This window comes from Canis aureus, chromosome 27, assembly GCF_053574225.1.
Source record: "Canis aureus isolate CA01 chromosome 27, VMU_Caureus_v.1.0, whole genome shotgun sequence".
Taxonomy (NCBI): Eukaryota; Metazoa; Chordata; class Mammalia; order Carnivora; family Canidae; genus Canis; species Canis aureus.
In genome coordinates this window covers 43,769,413-43,796,048 of record NC_135637.1, presented here as the reverse complement: position 1 = coordinate 43,796,048, position 26,636 = coordinate 43,769,413, and the positions used below count along the sequence as shown (strand labels likewise).

At 41.5% G+C, this 26,636-nt stretch overlaps 1 long non-coding RNA gene across 1 annotated transcript; it reads left to right on the top strand.

Moving 5' to 3' along the window:
- The first annotated feature begins 556 nt into the window (after positions 1-556).
- On the top strand, positions 557-9,468 carry LOC144299573 (uncharacterized). The gene is made up of 4 exons (XR_013366265.1): positions 557-784; positions 1,171-1,333; positions 7,137-7,252; positions 9,134-9,468. It is a non-coding gene; the product is annotated as an uncharacterized LOC144299573 (long non-coding RNA).
- Positions 9,469-26,636: the final 17,168 nt, after the last annotated feature.

Below are 26,636 nucleotides of genomic sequence, written 5' to 3'. Positions count from 1 at the left end.
GGGTTCTACTCTGAATGTATTGCCTCACTTAAATTATATTTTTAAATAAGGTGCTATATTATTAACTTGTTTTATAAGTGGCAAAACTAAGTGTTACAGAATTCAGTAAATTAACAAAGACCACAGCTCCAGCAGCAGAACCAGAATTAGGACCCATGTCTGTCCAATCTGCAGGTCTGCCCCCTTACACCATGCTCTGCTGCCCTTCCCACTCACCTCAAACCCACAGGACAGGTCAGCATCTAAGACCTGTTCCTTCTGTGAGCTGGATTTGTGACTTTGGGGGAAGTACCTCACCCTGGCTCTCAAAAAATAATCTTAGACGTCCATTTGGGTTCTAAGATTCTAGATCTGGCCAAGCAACTATATAAGGTTGTTTTAGCAAGGATGCTTCTAAAACTCATGGATTCACTAGATGGGAATGAACTCAGCCTCCATCCAGGCTGTCAGTTCCCAGAGGGCTGGCTCCATAGCTCTGATGTCATAGTAGTCCTGCACAGGTCATGCCTCAGTGGCTGCTGTGGCTTAACCACCACACACTCAGGGTGTCAGGGGCCTTGGTAACCTTTGTGGCATGACGTTGTATATTTCCCCTGGCATTAAGAGGTTGAAATAGCTATTAGGAAGAAAAATGATATTTTCCACTTTTCTCGACATTTTCAGGGACGTGGAAATGAGGATGAATCCTGGCAGTGTTGTGGAATGACATGACGGTGGTGATTTGTGTGGCTACACTAGGGTGGAGGGACACCTTTGTGTGTTTACTGCCAAGGACAGAAGAGTGGTAAGCACTGGAACTCAAGAGTGGTGTTTCGGATGTGGACAAAATCAGAACATGCAGGACCTCTGCTGAACGCTCTCCTCCTCCAGCCCCACCCCATTCTGTGTGTGTCTGAACAGCAATCCTCACCCCTGGCTGTGCTAATAACTCATAACTTTCCATCTCCATCATCCCTTGGATTTAAGCATATACTTCTGAAACACAGCATACCAAGTAGAGCATGTTTTGTTTTTTGTTGTTTGTTTGTTTGTTTTTTGCAAACAAAACAAAATTTTATTTTTAAAAACTGGGACAGGTGTAAAACCTTCAAGCATTTAGTTTAGGAAAATTCTGAATAATGGACACATGTCAGAGTGGTTTCTGAATAAGCACTGCATCCTGCCTTCTAGAAATACATGGTATGAATCAGACAGAAGGATCTTCAGATTGGGGCAGCGCAGAAATCAGAGGACTCCACCCTCGGAGACAGCTGTCAAGATGAGCAGTGGCATTTGTACCAGCCATGGAAGGGGGGGATGATCTTGCATCTATACCTAGACAAGGCCTGACCAGGTACTGTCATTGGTGTTAGGAAATGTTGCATTGAGAGCAGGTTGGCTGGGATTAAAGGAACTCAAATGTTTAAACCTGTAGAAAATACAGAAATTCAGTTTAGATAAATGGAAGCCAAAGGGATACTTGACAGTAGTTCCACACGTAGAGAAAAGACACAGTTCATGGCACCCATACTACACACAACTTAGCTTCTCTAGGGCTTGGCCAAGTTCGGGAATGAATGTAAGTCCTCAAGATCAGAAGATGGGACTTCTTAACTCTGCCTCTGTCCTTCCACATCCATTATTTCTCTCCTATGAAAGGTCAAGGGAAATCTAATAAAAACACACTACATACAATTCAAGGATAATTGAGAGCTAGAGTTGAAATGCAAACTCTAACTGTGGGACAAGAGAGCTAAGGAAATCCTTACACAAGGTCAAGAGAGGTAGGTTCAGTCATTTACGGCTTGGATATAATGAAAAGTTCTCTGGGATGTTATGGGGTGAACAGCACCTGGAGGAATTCTCAGGACTCAGAGCACAACAATGGACTAGACTTTCAAAATCTGAGCATGTGGAATGGTTGACAAAACTAAAACTGGAAAAGTCTAAATGTCTCAAAATGAGCTAGAGACTGTATAAGTTGCTTCTAAAAAACCCTGCAACCTCCAGAATAATGTTGAGAATGTTTATAGGATGATTGGAAGTCCAGGAAAGGGCTGTTTTTCGGAGCAGACTGAGGCCAAATGCCAGTCCACGGGTCTGCTAAATCACAGGAGTCACAGGAGAGCCATTTAAAAACTAAAGACCTGACAGCCTACTCCTAACAACGCCAGGTCTGAGGTGACACCTGGAAATCTGTCTGTAAAAACACTTCTCAGGTAACTCTGATGCTTAGCCAGGCTGGAGGACCACTTTCTGTAGAACTCATCTGTACAGACAGATCTGTGTTTAATAATTCTAGATGGTAAAGTGCAGGTGGAGAGAGAAGGGAGTGGTGGCCACATGAACTGAAATGATCTTGGCGGAGTGATTTACATCCATTAATCATCAATTGCTGATTATGGACACTTTAAAAATGCAGCATAGGCTAAAAAAAAATTCTTGGCTGCACGTCCCTCATGCCTGGCGTAATTAGGTCACTGCAGTGATGCCAAGCGACCTTCTCCAGACAGGACTGGCAAATAGATGGTGCAGTGGTGATTCTCATTGCAGCTGAAATGGCCAGAACTGAGTGGTTCCGTATCATCTTCTCATGCAGGTGTGAGAGACCTGGGTCTCAGGCTGGATGTCATTAAAAGACAAACACCATTTTTTTTTTCAAATAGTCTTTTGCTGCAAAGGATGAGCTTTTCAATATTATTAGGTAATAGCATATTAATAGCTCCTCCCTTGATTTTGACGACCTGTTATCGCAAAGGTCCTGGTAGGAGGGAGGCCATGGGGGAGTCCACTCTAAAGGGCAGAAGACAGTGCAAGGATGAGGGAGACTTGGAGATGCGACTCTGCTGCCTTCGAGGATGGAGGAGTGGTGCTGAGTGCAGAAATAGAGCTCTGAGAATGGGACAGGCAAGGACGCAGTGGCCCCCAGGAGCCTCTGAAGGAAGCCAAGCCCGCTGACCCCTGCCCTTGGCCTAGTGAAGCTGATCTCTGCCCTCAGATTCCAGACCCACAAAATAATGTATTTGTGTTATTTTAGGTCATTTGTAGTGACTTGTTACAGCTGAAATAGAGCACAAATAAAACTCCTTGAATAGAGTTGACTCTACAGAATAAAGGTCAACGTGTTCTTGATAGGAAGACACAGGTCTTTAGGGGCGCTCTGACTTGAATGGAGGGAACACTCCCTTCTGTACTTTTCACTCTGTGACCTCAACTACTGGTGTCTCAATGGGTTTTGAGCAGTGTGCTTTGGTGTATAAATGTATTCCACAGAGTGACTCAATCCTGCATGGCTCAAAAGGATCAGGTCCGAGTTAACGCTGTCTTCAGCAATTAGCAATCAATCAATAGCTCAGTACTTTTAGGGCTATCCCATGTGCCAGGAGGAGCCTAGAAACCACATCGCACAGTCACTCTGATATTGGAAACAGTATCCCAGTGGGAAACTCACTATTTCACTACCTATTTTCTTGTAGTGAGCTCTCATTAGTACTAAAAATCTTCCTATAAACCCACATTTCCTTCTTACACTTTTCCAGAATTTAATCCTATTTTGTCTTATGGAATTCTCCAGAAACCTGCTAGGTTCTGGATTTGCTCCATGGAGTATCCAAAGAAAAGTTAGGTTTGCATTGACTTGTCTCTTCCCTTGAGGACAAACTTCTGGCTCCTGTCACTTCTCCTGCTAGCTAGCAGTGCCCCATCCAAGTGGACTCTGAGAGCTGTGGTGGCAGGAAGAGGGCTTCGGGGTGTGCACTTGGCCCTTCCCACCTGTGCTCCCATCAGTCAGACCACAATCCCAAGACCTGAGTTGTATGATAGGAAGAAATCAGTGTGAGAAACAGGTGGGAAGGGAGACCCTTAGTTACTGCTTCCTTAGAACAAGAAAGCCCTTTGTCCAGAACAAAAATCCCGATTTCTCACCATGGGGAAGACTCCAGGTATCTCTTCCCCTTTACCTTCTTAACTTCATTTCCCAACACTTCCTGCCAACCATTTGCTGAATTAACCTACTCTGCTGATTGTATCACACTCCCTCAAACCAATATTTTTGGGGTCATCCTTCTTCCTAGGCTTGAATCTTTTCTGTTGAAAGATTCTCCTTTCAAGATTCACAAAAGTGACAGGCCCCAGGGGGGGCTTCTCTGACCCTTTAGGGTGGAAAAGCCTCTTAAGGTTCAACAAATTATTGTTCAATAAGTGCTATGGTCTCCTTTCACTGATCAATAGAACAGAATTGCAGCTGAAGTTCCCGGTAATGGTTTTCACTTATCAAGATTAGAGGAGTGAGTAGAACTGAGGACAAGGATAAGGCTCACTTCTGACTTAGGTCTTAAGGTCAAAAGTGACAAATCCAAGTTATTTGGACCATGTGACAAAGGGCTTTACCTGCTTTGACTTGGAAGATCAGGTTTCTTCATCTTCACTTAGTGCCTTCTTGATATTGGTGGACCGGAAATAGGTACTCAAGGCAGAATTATGGTTCAGGAAACACATGATTGGTCTAAAAGATTAGAACAAAGGTGTCATTGATTTTGGGTGGGCAGGCCAGACTCAAAATATATAAGAAATATTAGAGTGAGATCCACACACAGGTCAAAAGCCAGCAAGGGAGGAGGCCCAAGAACCGGACTTGCATAAATGCCAGAAGGCTTAGAGATGGTTGGGTCAGAACCAGCGAGGACTTGGTTTACCTGGGATCTATGGAGTAAGTCCCTGGTACTCCATGCATTAAATATAGACAAGTAGGGATCCCTGGGTGGCGCAGCGGTTTGGCACCTGCCTTTGGCTCAGGGCGTGATCCTGGAGACCCGGGATCGAATCCCACATCGGGCTCCTGGTGCATGGAGCCTGCTTCTCCCTCTGCCTGTGTCTCAGCCTCTCTCTCTCTCTGTGACTATCATAAATAAATAAAAATTAAAAAAAAAAAAATAAATAAATAAATATAGACAAGTAGCGTTCCTCGGTAGCTTCTACACGATGCAGACACTTGGTTCTCACCCTGGAAATAAATCACAACTGACATTCTAACAAGGTCCCTGGATGATTTGCATAAGAACTGCTGGGCTAAGAGATTTCTGACAGGCAAATGCCAACAAGTGAAAATTTCTAGTGGGAGCATCTCATTGTAAAGACGTTACCTGATTATGAAGGACTTCGGCAATCTTTCTCCATGAGAACATGAAAAGTCTGCTTCGGGGCTGATGGGAAATGGGGAGAAAATCCCATATCCAAAGCGTGTGTCCTAGCCCAGGTGTGCTGTGTGCTGGGAATACAGCAGTTAGTGGGAGAGTCCCAGTTCCTGCCCCACAGAGACTACAGCAACTGGTAAAAGATCTCCAATAAGTAACCCCAGGAAGTGTGGCGAAGTCATGAGGGGAGAACAGGATGCTTTGGGAACATATTCGTGTGCCCACCTGTGCCCCTGGCCCTGCCCCAGTGCTGTGGCCGCCATTCTGAGTCTTCCATCTGTCTGCACTGTGGAGTTCTTGGCTTGCTTGCCTGTTGTCCAGGACCACTGTGGTGATCTCTGGTCCCAAGGTTTCTGCTCTCTCTGCTGTGTGGGAACCCTTCTATTTGTTTTATGTTCACTCTTCGTTGCATTAAATCATAAGCTGGCCCAGAATATGATGTCCTATTCCACTGAGCACATTGTTATGATCTCAGCTATCTTTAAACATCCCTTCATGTTTTCCCATTTGCTTGTTTTCCTCCCATCCTAGAGGCAAAGGGCTCCCCTCCTGGGCCTCTTCCAAAGCCCCATGAGCTTTCCCCCTAGCTTCCCTGCCCTTCTTGGTAGCATCACCCCTTTCCTCCGTGTCCAGGCTTTCCTGTGCACAGATGCTGGTTCCACCTACAGGCATGTTGACCAGATCTTCAGTTTCCCTCTATTTTTTATGCCACAAGAACTTCCTTATACCAAATTTTTGGTCCATCACTGGACATGCAGCTGGAATTTAGGATGGGGGCGGAGCTATGAAATTTATCTGTGCTTCTATTTCTTCACCACCAAGATTTATTCCTCTTTTCTTATCTTCTGATTGTTATCATCAGTATTAGTCACAGTATTGCCATCAACTCTCTTCTCCTTCTGCCTTCACGGAAACCTCTCCAGATGGTCACATGTCTTTCTTAAGAAACCGGCCCTCCTGCAGTCGAATCCCACTTCTAATACTTATGAGGTATGTCAGATGCACGACACACCTAGTCATTCACCTTCAGATCCAATTCCTGTAATAATAGGGGAATAAATACGCTTGTGTCATTCGGTCACCATAGGATTAAATTAATTAACCTTTTTAAAGAGCTTAGCAGATTAATGGACAAAGTAATTACTCAAAAATGGAAGTTGTCAGTAGGTTTTAGCCATCCCCCATCTCTTTTTGAGGCAAGTCAAAAGTGTGTAGATAAGTCAGATCATGAGTCCTGTGCCCATGTGTAATTCACAATCAGTTGTAGAGATTGGGTTGTCACCAGGCGAACACTACAGATACTAGGGTCATGACACTTGTCTCTCAGACCAATTCATCGAGTGTGAACCAACTTTCTATAAAGTCACTGTAAGGATTAACTGGGAAGTTGTGTGCCCAGCATGAGCAGAGTGCACGATCAGCATCAAATGCCAGGTGCTGTCATCCCGACCCTGGCACCATCTCGCAGAAAGGTTTTCCTGTACAGGACCCCCCAGTAAGCAAAGCAAGTGGCTCATTTTTAATCAACATCAGTGACTTCCCTTTTGAAAGTCACTGAGGATTGGTTTCAACTCCCACTTTCCATTTCCTTCTTTTCTGACTCATCTCCCATCCTTCATCTCTTATGTAATCATTTCCTGCAATTCTTCAAACTTCAAATCTCAAAAATACCACCTATTTCCTGGGCTTTGATATTTCCAGATACATTATTCACACATCTGGCCTTGATCCCTGTTGTAAGGACTACACACATTTCTAAATCCATGCAGGAATATTCCTTCTGCACATCTGGTAAGCTCTCCACACTAAACACACCCCATTTTACTAAAATACACCCCCTGAAAGCTACCGTTTACTTCTACAAAACCACCATTATCCCAATGCATCCAATTTTTCAATCTAATCATTTGATCAATCTATTGACTCGTCCCTTGTACTACTTCCCGTATCTCTCCATTTCCCCAGCCTGACCAACAGCATGCAAAGGATCCCTGCCAGGCAGGTGACACAGAAATGGGGGACAGTGCACGGACCCTCAGCCCTCCCTCAGGTACCAGCATGGACTGACACCACCTCAACAGGTGAGAGCTGCCTGTAGGGAGAAAGAAGGACGCAGCGACCATCCTCACACCTTGTGAGAAGGGAAACCAGGAGTTTAAGATCAAGTACTCATGGTTTGAAATCCTGGCTCCATCCCCAACACTCTTAAACATGTGCTATGGGATAAAGTTATTAATCTTTCTTACTCTTACTTTCTCATTTGGAAATTGGAAATTCTAGTGATTCTTACCTCACATAGATGTTGTGCATATTAAACAAAATAATAAAGGGTTTGGTGCATAATAGGCTTTCCACAAATGGTAGCTATTATGATTACTACTATACCTACTTTATTGTTGATTGTTTAGATGATTGCTTATGTAAATCATATGAAATGTTTACATAGTCTTTAATTTAATTCCCACCCTCACCTGAGTTAGAAAAATAGGATTTTCCTGTCAGACTTCTGTGGATATAAGGTAGGATGTGTTCTATCTTGGATTTATTTTCTGATCTGATAAAATTTCCAGGAGTACCAGCTGACACTCCCTCATGGCTCTTTTCACAGATAACTGCCCTCATTTCCAGACATGTTGGGAGAACGTCTCCTTCCTAAAGCAGTTAGTGGTGGCACAACTCTGGTGTAAACCCTTGTGTGTGACTTCCACCTGTAGATAAGACCTTGAACTGGCCATTGGTGAAGTGGAAGCAAAAATGTCATTTCTACCTCAACACTAAAGTCTATTGACGCTCTCAAAGTAGACAGTGCATGGCACAGAGGCAAGCAGATTTTTCCCGAAGGCAGACAATTGATTAATACAAAATGCTCTTTGCTGGTCTAATAATTTTCAACTCACAAAAACCTATGGTGTTGTAGTCTTGATGTCAAGCTTATGACTGAGTCACTTTTCCAAGCTTTCAGAACTACATAAAGTATCACATGAGGAGTCTGAGTTCATGTATCGATGCATATTATGTGTAGCATGCCATCCAACTGTGTTTCCAACATAGCTTTTAAATGCTTAGCAGAAGGGTATCTCACTTAGTTAATTTTTAGACTAGTAATGATCTTAAATTACCCTATAAATGATGATAAATAGAAAATGGAACCAATAATAAACATAACTGACTCGTCCTAGATATACAACTGTGACCAAACACTAATTTATTTTAGGCTATCCATATTCATCCTGGTGATAGTATAAAATATTACTAATAACTGGTCATCTTGAAGTAAAGTGACAGGAAACAATATATTAAGAGTAACAATACTCCTGTTTTTAAATATAACAATATAATATATCATGTGGATTTAAAAAAGCAGGAAGTCAGTAACTTCAGTGAATTTGGTAATTTTATTTTGTTTATTTTGGGGAAAAGCATTTAGAGTGGATATACGAAAAAAAAAATAAAGTGGATATACGATTTCATATATTTTTAAAAGTGTAATTAGATGATTAGATATTGAAATATTTATGGAGTCCATGCTGAGTACTTTTTTGTAGTGTATAAAGATTACCAACATGCAAACTCTGCCCTCAAGGAAATTTTAATCTATTTATGGTATCAGGTACATACAGTCATAAATTTAATAACATGAAAGTTAAATGATAATATTTGGTAATAATTCTATACATGCCTGCATAATGAAAAATAAATGCCTACTGAAAAATTAAAAAAACAATATTATTAGCCCCATGATTTCAGGAAGAGAGTATGTGTCCTTCCCTTGGCAGATGGCCCATGTGGGGAATGAAATGATATAAAATACTGTAGAACATCAAACTGTAGAATATAATTTGGAATGCATTTTTCCACAAATAAACCAAAACATACATATGTTTAATCATACAAAGTCAGGTACAAGTAAGATGACTTTCATGTTTAAATACAGGATGAAGAGGTTTTTTGTTTTTTTCCAGTCTCCAAGTTCCAAAAAATTGTATTCATCCCTCGATAAACCATAAATAGGATGGTTTATTATTCAAGAGCACTGAGTCTGTGAAAATCCCTGTCTGAGGCTGTGAAGATATGAGTGCGGAGACCAACATGTGCCCCGTGAACTTGCCATTCAACGATGGAAAGCAAATGGACATGTGCTCTGAGCAAGGTTTGATCTCATAGAGGAAGATAAATGGCTTATGTTCCTGGATGGTGGGTGTAGACAGCTTTATGTGAGAATCAGGGAAGGCTCCTCTGAGGTTGAGTTAGCATCAGCAAGGAAAGGCAGAGCCATGGAGAGGGAATACCTCAAGCAAAGGCCCAGACACTAGCAAGCAAGAACATCTTCATGGAGTCATGGGGTTAGAAAGACCATCAGTACCTATGGCATTCTCGTGGACTTGTTGAAAGGAAAATATATATCCTGAAGTAAAGCAAAACGTGAGAGGTTTGCCCCTTATTTACTTAAGAACATACTTAAGAGAGCTAAGTGGGAAAATCCTTAATTTATTACTGACTGGATGAAAAACATGCTGCAGCCTCTATGCCTGCCCCACTCTTCTGCTGAACAGCTCAGCAAGCATTTACTCAACCCCCGCTGAGTCAGACCCAGGGCCTGCTGAGGAGGACGGTGGGACACAGAGGACCACCTACTATATGATTATATTTATATGAAATGCCCTGATTTCTTTCACTTGGGTTGTTGCCATGTGCATTACAGCATGTACCATGTGCTGTGTATGTATCTGTAGCATGTAGCACGCATAGGGTCGATTCTACCTTTCAGCTGTTAGGAGAATGCTCCCATGATTATTAGTGTGCAAATTTTTGTGTACACCTGTTTCCAGTTCTCTTGAGTAAGCACATAGGAGTAGAATGGCTGTCATAGGGTGAATGCTTCACTTTCTGAGGAACAACACAACTGTTTTCCAAAAAGGCTGCAACATTCTGCATTCCCACCAACAAAGATATGAGGGTTCTGATTTCTCCACGTCCTCACCAAACTAGTCATTGTCTTTTTTTTTTCTTTTTTAAGATTTTAGTTATTTATTCATGAGAGACACAGAAAGAAAGGCAGAGACATAGGCAGAAGGAGAAGAAGGCTCCCTGCAGGAAGCTTGATCGAGTCCTGGGACTCGATCCCAGGACTTCAGGATCATGACTTGCCCCAATGACAGATGCCCAACCACTGAGCCACCCGGGTGCTCCACTGTCCCTGTGATTTATGACCATAGCCATCCAAGTGATTGTGAAGGTGTATCTCAGTGTAGTGTGATTTGCATTTCTTTAATGACTAAGGCTGAGCATCTTCTCATGTGCTTACTGACTGTTAGCATATCTTCTTTGGATAAATGTCCGCTCTGGTCCTTTGCTTATTTTTCAGTTGAGTTACTTGTCTTTTTAATTGTTGAGCTGTAAGAGGTCTTTACACATATTCCAAACTCGAGTTCCTTCTCAGGATATTATTTACAAGCATCTCCTCCCATGCTGTGGATTGTCATTTCACACTGTCAAACGACTCCTTTGAAGCACAAGTATTTTAGGTATTGATGAAGTCTAATTTTTCTAAGTTTTCTTTCATTTCTTGCGCTTTCACTATCGTATCTAAGATATTGTTTCCTAATCCAAAATTAGGAAGATTTATCCACATGCATTCCCTCCAAGTAGTTTTAGCTTTTACATTTAGGTGTTAGGTCCACTGGTTGTGATTTTTGCATTCAGTATGAGGTTGGCATCCAAACTCATTATTTTGCATGTGGATTTTCAGTTTCCTAGTTACTATTTGTTGGAAAAACATTTATTTTTATCCTTGAGTGTTCTACTCAAACTTGAAAAAAAAGAAATAATATATAGGCTTATTTCTGGATTCTCCGTTCTGTTGATGAACATGTCTTCCATTAATCGGTACCACACAGTCCTGATTACTGCAGCAGGTTATTAAATTGGGTATTATAAGTCCTTTAACATTGTTCTTCTTTTCAAGATTGTTGAGACTACTCTAGGTCCCTTGTCTCTCGCTATGAATGTTAAGACCAGCTTATCTACTTCTGAACAAAAAATGCATTTGATATTCATTAATCATGTTTTACTTTAGTTGACAGTTCTTCTGTTGGCTTGGCTTGTTTTTCTCCATGTGTGCTGGGACCTCGAGAGAAGTAATTGGAACCTACCCATGTTATTTGCCCATGATCCTAACATAACGCCTGGTATACATAGCAGTTATTCAATAAACTGTTTTTGAGTTGACTATATCAAAGTGGGATAGTTTGACAGAGTAATAAATAAAGATTTATTACTATGTCAGTTTATTCTGCTATCATTAAGAAACTAATGGAATTGAGCTACTCTCTTATTCTGAATATTTTGGCAAATTTACTTCAATTCACTTTCAGTATTATTCAGCATTATTTAAAAACTGAAGGGTTATATTGCTTCCCACCACCACTTCGTATTTTCGTTTTTGCAGAAGTGAATCGGGAAAGTGGATGCCACAGGGCTGCAGGTTAGTAGTAATGAAACTGAGCCCAGAATTCAGCATGTTTACTGCCCAAACTGAAGGTTACAGTTTTATGACATAAAGAATTATGTTTTCCTTGGAGAAAATTTAATCTAAAATTGTTAAAAGCCCCTTTGGGGCATATGTCCTTTGCCTCTTTTAAAAAAAAGTGACAGTTCACCGTTGAACAATTACCACATATAGTAAATACAGAGGCCAGGCCAGTGGCCACCACCCTCTGCCCTGCTCTTCAGGCATGAAGGGGTGCATCTGATGAGGAGTTCAGCTTGGGGATATACTTCCATGTTCATAGTTCCTGTAGGACAAATATATTTTTTTTCAAGCAATAATTTGAAAAAGTTAACTTTGGATTTCAGAGATTGTAATTTATTATTATTAAGTTATTAATAAATACCCAGGGTCTAATCTTCACCTCTGTTAATGAACACATATATAAGTTTTGCACTATTGAACATGTATTTGCAAAGTACATTTCCAGATAGAGGTTCTGATTTAAATAATTGCTTTATGTTTTACCAAATCCACAGATTAATCTTATGGAGCGAGCTCACTAATACAGAGTTCAAAATACTGGCTCAGCATCATAAGTGCTTTTTTTTTTTTTCCAAAGGATAGTTATATAGTGCAGAACTGAAAAATGATATTAAAGGGGGTATTACAGCCTTGAGGTCTTTCTTCTCTCATGAAAAAAGCATTTGATTTTTATAATCCTAGAATGTTAGCTTCCAATCTCTAAATATACGCATACACTTAATTTTAAAATGAAAAATTAAGATTTTAAGTGTATGAGGTTATTAGAATGAACATTAACTTTGTTCACACCAAGAAAAACCTGAAAATGATTTTGACTTACGGCGACTCTATATGAAGCATTGGCTATACTATAAGCTCAGCTTTGTCTATACATGAGGCAGCTGCTCTGTGAGAAAGTGCCCTGACTTCTGTTCATTTGCATATTAATTCCAGCACTGTGACTGGAAATAGTCTTTTAAGGGTCAAGGCATAGAGTTTAGTAACTTTCCAAACGGTCCAGAATTTATTACCAGAAAAGCGGTCTGTGAAGTAATAGAAGAAAACAACTCTCTGGTCTCTTTATCTCCAGTTCAGGTATGTTAGATCCAAATGGATATGGCTCAGTGCGTCAGAAAGAACTTGGGGTCTCCAGCTCATGCGGTCTGTGGGTCATTTATCCCAGCCTCTCTGTGCCATTGGCTGCCTGGTCACAGGACATCTGTGCTTCTGGGGTTTTCAGACCCAGTGATCTAGTGGCTTTCATTTCTAATTTAACTATTAGAACATTAAAATTAACCTTTATTTATAACCTATCTCCATTAATTTCTTGTGTATAACTTTAGAAAAATTACTGAACTGTTAGGACTCAATTTCTGAAAAATTACTGAACTGTTAGGACTCAATTTCTTCCTTTGTTAAATGTAGATGAAGTGGCTTGTCTGTGAGAGCAGGTTTGGGATTCCTATACCACTATGGCATCAACCAGTTCCTGCATCTATAAGCAAGTTGCTTAGCTGCCGTGTGCTCCAGATTCCGCAAGGGAAGATAGTACAAGTCCTTACCTTGTAGAGTTGACGTGATGATTAAGTAAATTAGGGTGCATCAAGCATTCCAAATTCTGTATTAAATGTGAATAAATGTAACCTGTTGTAACCTGAGATGAAACAGCTAATCAATATGAAGCTTCTAGCCCAGTGCTTGATTCATAATAAATGCATAATAAAAATTAACTGTCATTATTTTCAGCTTTTCTCTATTGATTATCTTAGGTATTCTTGATAGTATGAAAAACAAATAAGAGATTCCATTTTTTTTTTAAAAGTACTTTTAACAAATACAATTCTAAAAGATGGTAATGGAATTAAAATTCCACATTAAAGGCATAGTGATGTCGAAATAAGTTTTAATATTCACATAAAACCTTGATAAAATTAGATTTTGTTTTCTCCTGTTCAACAAAAATACAATGAAACTAAAGTCTATGATTATTTTAAGATATTGTTAATTCCCATCCCTTTGTTTTCTAATGTTTTATTTAGAAAAAAATGTACTAATAGTTTCTCTTTTCCTTCAGTAGAGTTAGGACAGCATATCCCCAAACTGATTTTTCCTTTGAAGGAAATTCTTCAGTATTATATATATATATATATATATATATATATATATATATATATATATATTTGTTTTTAATATTTTATGTACTTATTCATGAAAGACATAGAGAAAGAGAGGCAGAGACACAGGCAGAGGGAGAAGCAGGCTCCCAGCAGGAAGCCTGATGTGGGACTCGATCTCGGAACTCCAGGCTCACGCCCTGAGCCAAAGGCAGATGCTCAACCGCTGAGCCCTCCAGGTGCCCCAGTATTATATTTTATGAAACAAATTCTTCAAATCTTTGTTATTGTTACTTTTATATCCTACTTCTCTCTTTTTCTTTCTTACCTAAAGTGAAGTGTTAAAATTAAAATCTTAATCCTACCTCCTACATACCTGATTGTTTCAGATACACAGACACATATGATATTTTAAAGTGATGGCCACTGTAATTAAAATAAATGGATCCTCCGCAGGTAACTTCATCCTCAGGAAAAGAAGTGTCTTTGGAGCTGATTCAAGGCACGGTCCTTTACAATTAAAGTTATTTCCTCTTTTGATTCGAAATTTGTAACCCTTTCTCTATCCTTGTTTCAGGAAAATGTCTTATAATTGTGGTTATACTGCAGATGTGATGTGACATAATCTGCAGTCACAAGTGAGTCACGGTGGCACACAGCTGGTAAGAGAGTGTGCAGAGGAGCAAAGGCGGGAGACTCTCTGACTTCTGCTCCAGGGTGTCCCCCCAGCCCAGAGCTGTCCACTATTGCCACACAATAAAGTAGGAGTGGATCTCAAGAACAAAAATCAGCTTTGCCAAGGACAACAGGTGTGCTGGGAGGACAAGGAAGTACTGTGTTGATTCACATTATCCACCAGGGACGTAGAGTGGCACCTTGGCCATGGCTGATACTGATGACACTCTCTGCTGGGATCACAAGCATTTTGGGCAGTGCACCAAAGGATATGGATTCTAATGATTTTTGTTTTGTTTCTTGGTTTCAGTCAGTTGGGATCCCAGCCAGAAACTCATGATTTCACGTGAGCAGGATTAAGTGAATCAGCAAGAGACCGGGGGCCTTGGGCAGCTGTGCCCAGTTGGGGAGGCTGCCTATGGCAGCTTCGAGGCCTGAACAGTCAGGGGCAGGGAGGCTTCAGGGAGGACTGGATCCATGCAAGATGGGCCATGTTGATCAGGCTCATGGCTGTGGGCAAAGGACAGCAGCCACTATCCCCAGAAGCCCAGCAGACAAGGGCACAGGGGAAGTGTCTTTAGAGTTCCCCATGACACTACAGGGGCGTCTGGGTGATCATGGGTCATTAAGTGGATCTGACTCATGATGGAGTATTCGTCAACGACAGGGAGCTTACTGAACCCCTCAGCCAGGGATTTTTAATAATGGACATGGCAGATGGACATGGGTTTCGAAACAAACATTATCTCAACACTGTCCTAAGTGCAGCAGACACCGCTGGTTAGTTATGCCCCAGCATTCATTCTTCCTTAAGAAGAATTAATAGAGGAATAGCTCCTCATATAGTCTCTAGCTTTTCTGGACATCCTTGGTGAGACATGCTTCCACGTGGCTGAATTTGGTCCAGGGGCACGTAAACGAAAACAGTCTGTATAAATTTAGACTGATGTCCTTAAAAAAAAGAGAAACAGCGTACCTTTCCCTTTCTGTTTCTTCCTTATTAGGGCCTGAGTGTGAGTGTGAATGCAGGGAGCCAGCTCAGAACAAGTAGAGCAGGAAAACATCCCTTGAAGATTGCAGGATGACAAGATGGTAGGCCCTCTATTCCTGGGTTCCCCATAACAAAAGCTCCATCAATGTCTATGTGAGAGAGAGAGAGAGAGAGAGAGAGAGAGAGAGACCCAGCCAGCCAGAGGGTGGGCAGAAGCCCGTGTGGGCAAAGGAGACAGAGAAAGAGAACGTCCATCCTGTTTAAGCCACCATTATCTGGTGGTATATTAAAGCAACCAAGTAAATAGAAAAATCATAGTTTCCAAAAGCTGGAATGATTGGAATAGAAGCCCATAGTAATGAGCACCAAAGAGAATTTCGGAGGTGGCATCATACAGCCAAAAGCTTGCACTCCAGGACCACCCAACAGGAATCGAGAACTTGAGTCTCTATCAGCTGTGTTGCCTTTATTGAATGACTTAACCTCTCTGAAACTCAGTTTCCTCCTCTGGTAAATGGGATCAGGGCTGGAAGGTCCCAAAGTGTTTCATTGAAAATAAGGTAACATGTGGAAAGTCTTAATCACGACGAGTGGTCGCATGGAACCCACTAGTGTTATTTTCATTAGCAGTATCAGTGTCATGAACCAAGTATCTTGATTAACTGATTATTATGTATTATGATGAGTGATACTGGGTCTGTCCATTTGGCCTGTCAATACATCGTGAAATACAAGGCTTTTGCTCTTCTTAGAATGCGCTAAGAGAGAATTTAATAAGGAAAACAAGATAGGTAGGCTAGAGGCAGGAAGCCATAGAGCTCCCCCAGAGAGGATTTTAAAAGATCATTTGGGAGGAACAGCAAGTGTCAAGCACAGAGGGAGGCAGCAGGTTCTAAGGTCAGTGCACATTCCAAAGGCCTCAGGGACAGGCTGGTGTCTCCAATGGACGGGACAACCAGACAATGTCCTGAGGTGAAGGGATCCGAAAAACCTGTGTGCTTTGTGCCAGCAAATCTCCTACATGTGATTTGTGATCACGATGAGTAACAGAACTAAGGGCTGTCAAGCCCAGCAGGCCAGTCGTGTTCAGGAAAGAAGGGCGATGCCTTGTGGCTCCACATGGCAGGTGGGGCTCTCAAAGGGGTGGCCACACTGTGCATGAGGCTCTGAGGCCCAGCTGAATCCAGAAGTCACCCTGGCTCTTTGCTGTTCATTGTGCTGGGGCTCCTTGCCTCGAACTCTCTGCAGCATCAGGTAGCTGAAGGAGATGCGTCAGTGAGAAGAAAGTGATTAATTCCAGGCAGGTTGGTATGAGAGCAGGTGAAGGCTGCGTGGTGGCCAGAGGTGTGCAGGCCAGGGGTAAGATCGGTAAGCCTGGAGCGAAGGCTGTGAGCACGTGTTTCCTGTAATCTTCATATGTCATGTTTATTTGCCTCCTTTTCTAAGGATTCTTTTGATTTTTAAGAAAAGCAATTAAGAAATACATTATGATGATAAAAATCACTATTTCATAACTGGGAGATGCTATAAAAACCATACAGAATTCTGCTTTGATTCTCGTCCATGCTAGATTCCATTTTATAGACACAGAGAGGGATGCTGAGAAAAGATACGTGGCCTATTGGCCACACAGCCAAGCCATCCAAGCATGGGAGCCAACATCCATACATGGCAATCCATCCAGTGTTCCAATTTTGAATTACCGAATAACAAAACACATTTTCAAAGTGATAGTTTCAAATATCAATTTTTATGTCCTAGACTTCCTACTCTTTCCAAGAATGAGATAAAAAAGCATTTAGAACCATACAGCATCATTTGACAGATGACTTTAGATCCACAGATTTTTTTGACAGTACGGTAGTAGTCACAGTAGTACTGATGTAAGGGAGCTTAGTACTAACCATATAAGGGTAACTGTGCATTTTGAAGCTGAGGCCACTGAAAATGCTTCTTGGAAAGGATTGATAATGAGACTTATGTAAATATTTAAAATTTACAAAGCCATTTAATACATTATTTTCTTTAATAAAAATCACTGGAAGATAGTACTGAGATCCTCTGTGATGATTTTATGAAGGAACATGGTTAAGTTGGCTCCATACAGAGTTGCCTTTCATCTGGGAAATTTCCAGGTGGAAAATAGTCCTATTTACCAGGCTTATAAGAAGAGTAGAAAATAAGCTAAACCATAACCTAGACCCTGGTGGAGGAGTTCCTACATGTTGTAATACATCCAAAAAGAGTCAAAGAAGTTTTAATCATCTTGAAATTTAAGATGTTGAATGAGATGTATCCAGTGGTTGACCTGACTCTTGCACACATTAAATACAGACCAGAGTGTTAGGGTCCCACTGAGCTTGGAAACAGTTACTAATGTGTAAGCGCTCTCCACCCTCCTTCTCTCTTATTAGCTGAGTGTAATTCATGCAATGCATTCATCCTCCCTCTTTCTCATGATATGCAAATAATTTTGACTTGAAAGATGAATGATAATTACACAACGGGTAAAAAGTTTCTTTTTAAAAAAAAAGATTTCATTTATTTATTCAGAGAGAGAGAGAGAGAATGAAAGAGGCAGAGACACAGGCAGAGGGAGAAGCAGGCTCCATGCAGGGAGCCCGATGTGGGACTCGATCCTGTACACAACGGGTGAAAAAGAAAATTCTTTCTCCTTCTCTTCCTCTTCATGTTTCTTTCTCCTTTTAGGTCTTTCCATCCTCATCTCCCTGAGCCATGAAAGCCACTGGGTAAAGCCAACCAAAATGGACAATTGCACAAAATCAGAGAGGAGAGGAGAGTGAGAGTCCCAGCAAGTAGGGATGGCCAACAGAGGGACGGATCGCGAAAGGAGCTTAAAGCTGGAGTACGAAGGAACATCACATAGGGGGGCTGTCTGGCTCTGGAGTGCTGAATCTCAAATAAAATGAGGAAGACACCAAGACACGGATGATTATAGCCCAGGACAGAGGTTCCAAGCATGTACAGGAGGAGCTGATAACCACACAGGAGGTGAGAGCAGGGGCCATCTCCAAGGAGGAGGGTGGGGCAGCAGCTGTGGCAGATTGCTTATATGTAGGAAATTTGATCAAATGCACACATTAAGGATAGAGGAAGCCATATTCTCACTGTCAGTGAATGGATGTACATACGTGGAAAGGAAGGAAACTTGGGCAAACCCTGTTAGAATCGGAAGTGTCAGTATGAGCTCATGACTTTCAATAAATAAGATACATCACAGATCCATAGTTACATAGATAGATCCAGCTTTCCATATACTAGATCCCTGTATGGCTAGACCTCTACATCTAAAAATTCATATAATGGTACATGAAGTATTATATTCTTATTCTCAAAGACTGGCAAAAAAAAAAAAAAAGAACAAATCTAGAGTTAATAACTTACAGACAGTTGTACCCCAAGCATTTTGCAGAGTCTAGTGCCTCTACATTCAGCTAATTTTCACACCCTCAGGTCAGAAACTGATGGACTCCATTTAAAGAAAAAGGTAGGAAGATAAATGATCTTCCCAGCTACCCCAGGCTTTATAGTCCATGGCAGTCTTGAATTACCAGATACTCATAGAACCTCATGACATTAGATTGATAGGGATGGTATAAAGGCAGCAGCAAAGATACTGATTAAAGCTAACAAAATGGACAAAAGAGTGCCCAAATGTATTTAAGGGCAAGATCCTTTTGAGAAATAATATGAGGCTCCTTAATAGTTAGAAATCTTCATCTCATTTTAAAGCTAGAATTCAAATCAGCAAAAGATTCACTTTTATTGTATAAGATCCACTTATACAATAACTCAAAAATAGAAAATTTGGGGGATAATATGCTAGAAAAATCTGAACATAAATCAGTCAGCTCTTCTTCAGGAGAAACTCACAAAGGACTCACAATTCCTTCTGGGTCTTTAGGCAGCATGTACACCAGAACAACACTGAGGGAGAGGCTGATGTGGGAGGCCTGGTGGGTGGAGGACACATTTTCCTGTCGTCCCACCTCCTCACATGGGGGGGTCAGGCACCTTGAGACAAGCACTGGCTTATCTCTTGAGGGATCAGAGACATGGGTTCCAAGGAGTCCCCTTGACACCTCTCCTGGTATCTTTGCCCCAAAACCTATATTTCCCAAAAATAACATCCACATCGTGTTTCCTCTACTATGGCACATGCCTGTGACCCTTCACTGGACACTTTTTGATGGGAAGCCTGGGGAGAGTGAGCTATCCTAGGGACAGTCTCTCTTAGACCTCATGATGGTCTTGAACCTACACTGTTTATCCAGGGTCCCTTGTGACAATGGTAACTGATTTAATAAGTCTTGCAAGCATATAGTCCCACTTTTTTCCCTTATTCCAAACCTAAATAAAAATGTATGGCAGCTTACTGGGGGCAAATGCTTTTCTTATCCCTCTCAAATTCCAGATCCCAGTTGTTAGTAAATATGAATATACCGCTTGGCCAGAATAGATGAAAAAGAGTTTTCCTGCAGTGTTCACAGTTCATGTGCTACGTACAATATATCTTATAGGCATCAACTTTATGTAGCCAGAAAGAATTTGGGGTCAGGTGTGTGACAACCATGCTTTCAAGAACCGTTCTGTCTTTTTTTTTGTAGGTTTGAGGACATTCCTATTAGAGGAATGATTTCTTTTGAGACATAAATCCTGAAAAAGAATAGCTAACATGGACAAAACTCTAAAAGCAAATGGGATGAAATGAATAAAGAACAAAATGCATGCTGACTGTGATGAAAATAATGCCTGAGCAGTGAGAACTGTTAAGGAAGCTAGGCTTATTTGGGAATGAATTGACTAACAGCCTCTCACTGCAGCAGTGAGAGAGAAGGGGACTTTATAGGACACTGCTCAGGGGTAGCCTGAGGTCTTCAGGGTTTGGTCAGTGAGTCCTGCATGACATAATTTCATCTCCAAGTATTAGGGTTATAAAAATCTTGATAATTATTAAGCTCTACAAAGTACCTGTGGGATCCTAACTCTTGCAAACAAGGTGTGGGAAGCAAATGATCAGAGATTTAGCGAATGCCTACAACAGCCATCCTAATACTCATGGTACTTTATGGACTGGGTTGGCTTGTGTCACTCAGGTAACCATCTCTAGGACTAAACTGGCATCATTATCACCTTGGTTATCTAGGAATTTAAGCACAGAGACTGTAATTACCTGAAGTCACAGAAATGGTGGAGATCACATCACAGTCCTAACCCTCTGCCCCTTAACTGTGGCCTTTTCCTGCCGTACCATACATCATGCTATTCTTTCTTTTCTTTTTAAGAAACTCTAATAAGGGGCACCTGAGTGGCTCAGTGATTGAGCATCTGCCTTTGGCTCAGGGCATGACCCCAGGATCCTGGGATCGAGTCCCATATCAGGTTCCCAGCGAGGAGCCTACTTCTCCCTCTGCCTATGTCTCTGCCTATCCTTTTGTGTCTCTCATAAATAAGTAGTAAAATCTTAAAAAAAAAAAAAAAAAAAAAAAAAAACAAGAAAAAGAAAACCTAACAAGATTGCCATGCTTTATTTGAATCACGTAAATGAGAAATTAGCTTCATAATTATCTTACTTTGACCCTATTGCTTTGAGACAGTTTTATTAATAAAAAGCAAATACGGAGCTTCATGAATTTCAAGAATTTTTAATTGAGAACTATAACATAAAAAAAGAAAAAAAACTATGTAAAAACAAAACATTGGTTAATGTATATTTTGTGCATATTTTTCATAGTATATCAATCTCTTAAAATTATTTAAACAATCTTTATTATGAAAGTGACACTTATGAAAAATTTTAACCAAAACAAGATTGTGAAGCAAAAAATAAAAATTTACTTCCGATTATTCCATCTTTTTCTCTGCTACTCTCTAGGGGTAGCCAGAGTTATTCACTCCTGTGAAGTCTTCTAGAAAATGTGTATGGACATGTAAACACATGCAGAAGTATTCACTGATGTGTGTGTGTGTGTCAAGTACTGGGTTATTCATACGGATAGTTTTGTATCATGCGTACTTTGGCAACCTGATTTTGCTTGATTTGGGGTATTTTCATTATGTAACTTTTACACGTGACTTCTGGAGTACCTCTTTCTTTAGCTTTTTTTTTTTTTTTTTTTTTCAACCTGGTTAAGTGTTCCAGTTCAGATTATTTTATTGATTTCTTCCTAACCTATGAGTAAAAACTGAATCAGTACTGGGTTTAAATGCTTAAATCACTTCTCTCTTTGACCTAAACTCCTTCTAGGTGATGTTCTGCAGTCTCTTGATTCAGTCATTTGTAGAATGATTTTTCTCAAATTAATATCTCCAGACCTGATATATCAGCTAAACCTTAGATTCACAAGTGCCATGAAGCAGTTGAGGTCTCCCCTGTGTACCTAGATGGCCTCTCTAACTCAGCATACTCCAAACAGAGTTCTTGGTTCTCAGTTTCAACCCTGCTCATGATAGAATTCATACCATCTGATAAACAGCAGCTCTAATCTTCTGGTAATTCAAACCAAAAACCCTTGATATCACCCTTCTGTGCTCCCTTTCTCTCACCTCACAGCCCACTCACCAGCAAATCCTTTCTGTTCTGTTTTCAGACTATACCTAGGATTTGACTTCTTATTATATCCACTTTCCTCTTTTTGGTCCAAAGAAATGTCCTATTTCCCATCTCCATGAGCTAATAGCTTTCTAACTGGTTTTCCTGATTCTAACCTGGGTTATACTAAAAACTATTTTTAGGCAGAGCCTCCTTACCCAATTTCAAACTCATTGTCTCTTCAAGAGGAAGTGGTTAGGCCCTAGTGAAGAGTCGCCTTCCTCTGCCTTCAGGGGATGTTACTGAAGACGGGGAAGATGGTGGGTTAGGGAAGAGTAGAGACCCATGAGCAAATGCCAAGGTCCTCCTGTGTCCACGGTAGGCATTGGCTGTTTCCTAAGGATAGGGACCCGAATAGCCAAGCAATCAGCAGAAAAATCACGAGAAGCGTAATCTTCTTCCCAGAACATTTAAGGAAAAATCATTCTAGTCTTGAAATTATAGATTAGACAGGCTCTAGTGTAAAGTTGGAGAACATAAAGCATTGAATCCACTTCTTTTGCACAGTCATTAAAGTTAGCTGAGTCAATCTCTTCACAGGACACTCCTGGTAGGACTGAATTCCAGAAGGTTCTATGACGGTCATCTTCAGAGTATTTGTGCCCAGTTCTAAACTTTAATTATAGCGTACTTGGCAGGTTGATAGAACTTTTCCATACCCTTTATCACATGTCACTTATTTATTCTTTCAGTTATATTTACATATTGTGTGAGAGGCTTTTGTTTGGCTTATCTCACTTTGCCTAGTGTTTATAGGATTATACGTGCTGTGGTGTGCTGAAGCACCTCATGCCTTTCTATGGCTGCACATTGTATTTGCACACCACAGTTTATGTGCCCATTCATCTGATGATGGACACCTGTGTTGTTTCCACCTCTGGGCTATGGTGACCAGTACCCTAGGAACATCTGTGGACAAGAATTTGTTTGAGTGACTGCTTTTATGCCCAAGAGTGGACTTGCTGGGCCATATGCTGTAGATGCTTAATTTGTGAGGACCTGTTATAGTCCGGATGTCTGTGTCCCCCCGAAACTCATGGTGAACCCTTAGCTGACCAGCCAGTAATTTAGATGCCTGCAAGAATGAAAGCCAACACTCCCCAAAGGAGGATGACCAGACATCCTACAGCATATCCTCCTCACAAGATATGACTGATGGGCCTGCGAGGGGACAAGACATGTACCCACAGGAGAAGAGGCTTGAGGAACCCCACATGGCTGGTGCAGTGAGCAGGCAAGTTTGGATCTGCCCTCAGTTGGCGGGGATGATGGACATCTGAACTTGACAGTGGTCCCCATTGAGGTTCAGTATCTCTACCTGGGAACTGCTGCTGCAAAGTGACCTTTGCTACAGCCCGGTTTGCTGCTCCCTCCCCTCCCCCTCCTAGGGTTCTGCAAGGAACTCCCTGTGATCCCTGATACATGCTCTTAGTGTCCTGTGAACTTGACCTCAAGGTCCTGCTTACAGTTTCTCCTTTGTCGACTGTCCAGTTTAGTTGTATCCTGAACCCACACCAAGTAGCTCGACCCCAGACTCTACCCGTGGGTTCACAGAGGCCACCTGACTTGCAGTTGGCTTCTTTTTGTCCATGACATAAAAGGGAGCTCTTCCTCTCACATCTTTATGGCTTCCCAGCAGCCTTCAGACAACACTTGCCAAAAAGCTCAGCAAATGATGCACCGCAGAGATTTAGGACAAAAAAAAAAATATATATATATATATATATATATATATATATTTTTTTTTTTTTTTTTTGAAAAAGGGAACCCAAGAGAAATGTGACCAGCAGTTAAATCCTGGGGCCAAAGAAATGTGACTTCTGTGCTGTCTGGACCATTTGGAGGGCAAAGTGCAGAAGCAGATACTGTCGAGTGGGTAAGCTGCTTCATCTTTGGCATCACTCACTTATTCAGATCAACATACGGGAAACATTGATAGCTGCCACTGTGATAAAAAGTAAGCAAATAAATGCTGTTCTTCGGAAGCTTATAATAAATATCACAAACACAAGAGATCATTTTTTTAACTGCAGTGACTAATCTAGAATAGTGTGTTTGAGGCCACGTTCTCTCCGTCTCTTAGTTGTAAGGAACAGAGAGCACTTTGTGTTATCTTATGCATCGAAGATGATGGGAATGGGACAGTTAAACCCCACAAAAACCAGGAAACTGCCAGACCTGAGGCAGGGAGAAATGGGGAGATCAAGAGACAAGGCTGGACAGAAGGCTCCTGTGTGGTCTAGTCCATCGTGAGGATCGCAGATGTACCGCAGGCCTTGGTGGGGGGATTTTTGATGCCCAAATCAATTATGTTGTTTCCCCTTTGCAGCTGGTGTAAGGTACAGTCTAGTGAATAAGGTCTAGTGGAAGGTGGGCCCTATCTCCTTCTGAAACCTCTGGATCGACTCTGTCACTCAACAGGCAGCCGTGGTGCTCCGTTCACCTCAGGGAAGAGCCCAGCGATCCAGACGAGCAGATGTGTCTACACGTGTCTGTTATTCAAAACTGACTTGCTGAGTCTTTCAATATAAAAGGGGGTAACAGGTTCACTTGCTCTACAGTAGGATTGCTGTTGCTGAGATGGGCAGTTGCCTTCCCAGCAAGCCCCCTGAGTCCAGCCCAGAGAAAAATATGCAGTTGGTCAGGTGTTGAGAGACCATCTGAAGGTAAAACATCAGCAAGTTAGTTAAGTTACTTCCTCACCCAAAGGACCCGACAATATCCTGGGGTCCTTCCTCCCATGACATCTTGTGCCAGGAGCAGTCTCAGTGGGGTCGACCCTTGTCTCCCACCCATTTTCTCAACCTGACAATCACCTGCAATTCATCCATCCTGCATTCTTTCACCAAAGGGCACAGTCTCTTTATCAAGACAACTTTTTTGCTCCCTCCTTTTCCAAAGCTACGACCGTCCAATTTTTTCATATTTCTTTTTCTTCTCCCTCAGAAAAGCTGATCTTCCTGTAGAGTTGCTACACTTTCTCCTGATTATATTTCCTTCTGAGTAAAGAAGGAAAATCTAAAACCAGGGATCCAGGGTTTCCGGAGGGTCAAGGATTCTGTGATACAATTAGGTCGGTACGTTGCAATTTATGCTATTTTCCAAAATAATGGGACACCTGTCTGGGAAGGCAGTCAGTTAGCTCTAAATGTACACTAAATTACATCTACCCACCCATTCTACCCATCCTTTTCATGGACATTCTACTACTGATAGATATTTTACTATGCAGTCACTTGAGTAGAGGTCCTGTTATAAATAATACCCAGTCTAGATGGTGGCAACATGAAGGACATACAGTGCAGTGGCCAGTTTACTTTCTATTCTGCACATGTTACACAATATAGAATTCACAAGAAAACAATTATACTGCACAAATGCATCTGTATGATCCCTTGTAAGCACAAATTCATTTACTATCTTTTTAATACATAAATTAGAGGACAGTTATGAGTGATACTAATTCTAACTACAACAAAACAAAGTTTCAGAGATGTGAAGTGTCAGGTTTAGACCCCAGTCATTAGAGAAGAATTAACTTAGAAGCTGGGATTTTTGTGACTTTGGAGGGATGATGAGTTATTTGACCAATGGAGGGAAAGCGGAATGACCTCCCACGTGGGACAAAGAGGAGAATAATACCATCCCCATTGTCAAGGTCAGTTTTCATTTTAGTGAAGTTAGGTTATGGGCTGAATAGTGTCCAAACAGAGTTCCTGCATGGGAACCCTAGCTCCTAGGGTGGAAACAGGGTCCCGGGAACAGACCACCCTGGCTTGCAGAAACCACAGAATGACTCCCCAAAGTCGTTCTACCCATCTTCACCTCAAGTGCTATTCTGATCATTCCTCACGCAGGGCCAATGGCTTTATCGAGAACAGGATTATCCAGATCCTAGAACAAGTTTGTCTCTGAAGTTACAGGTATTATGAGAATAGGTGAACAGCTTTTAAGTTACTAACATTATGATGAGTTCTTTGCCCTCAATTCAAATCTGGGAATACAATAACCCTGTGAACATACTAGTCTCTCTCTATGAGACCAGTGCCTTGCTGTTTCCCCTGGATTTTAATGCCTGTTGGGCTAATTATTTTTTGAACCTTCTCTTTTGAAAAGTCAGAAGTCTCATAGCTGAGCCAACAGAGGGTCTCCCTATCTGGTCCTGCCCACAGGTGACCAGTTGGAAAGAAAGAGTTTCTGCTTGATTTCTGTGAGGTCACCAGTGGAGTTTAGGTGTCTGGGTACCCAGCACTGCCTTCCTCCTGCCCACTATATTTTGGTTTTGCTGTAATGAAGCAGACAGCCTATCCTTGGAACTCTATGGCAGCCTTCCCAGGGTGACTTGGTCTGAGACTGATCACTGGAGGAGCCTCACCCATAGAATATTTGAAAATATGACTCCATTTCCAAACTGAATTGTAGAAACTGAGTTAAGTGGAGGTTCATCTGGTTTCATTCCTTTGATCTGAAAGGTCAAATATATTTGGGATGTACTAGGGGGCCAATCTGTGCAGGGCAGATCCTGAGCTCATGCTTTCATAGACAGTCCAATCATCCTCAC